The sequence below is a fragment of the Laetiporus sulphureus genome (assembly GCF_001632365.1).
Source record: "Laetiporus sulphureus 93-53 unplaced genomic scaffold LAESUscaffold_28, whole genome shotgun sequence".
NCBI lineage: Eukaryota > Fungi > Basidiomycota > Agaricomycetes > Polyporales > Laetiporaceae > Laetiporus > Laetiporus sulphureus.
The window spans coordinates 158,712-159,308 of record NW_024468537.1 but is presented as its reverse complement, the minus strand read 5'-3'; positions in this window follow the sequence as shown (position 1 = coordinate 159,308).

The window sequence follows — 597 nt, the reverse complement described above, 5'->3', positions numbered from 1 at the left end:
AATCCAGACTTCGTTCCACAGCAGACATGATGTGATTTATCAATGTGGGAAATTGTGTGTGAATGTCGACTGATTTCTTACACATGCAACAAATATTTGCAACCATGGCATTTCATGTTGAAAACATTTCCTTTTGGCTGCAAATGTGCGCTTTTTGCCGTTTAAATGCTACATTGGCAAACCTTTATCACAAGTGTAAGACATCAGCCGACATTCCCACACTATTTTTCACATTTTTAAATCGCATCATGTCTGCCGTGTTCTAGGTTTTCTATTTCACCTACGCTTTTCTTAGCTCGCCAATTACCTGGCTCGCAGCAGCTAAGCTCCAGTGTTTCATCTATCTTTAGGATATCGGACCCCCCTGTACTAGTACCCCAGACTATAGGTCTGTGACTAAATAAGGGGCACGGATCACGGAGAGAAGACTAACCTCTTCCTCCTTGTTTCTAAGATCTGTTCTTTTACTAGAACCTATCACAAACTTAGGATGCAGAGCGCTGACTAAGCCTATGACCTAATGATCAGACACTTACTGACTGTTGTCGAGGTAAGGATGGACACAAAGATTATCAAGGTAGAGCAAGGCCTTTTCAA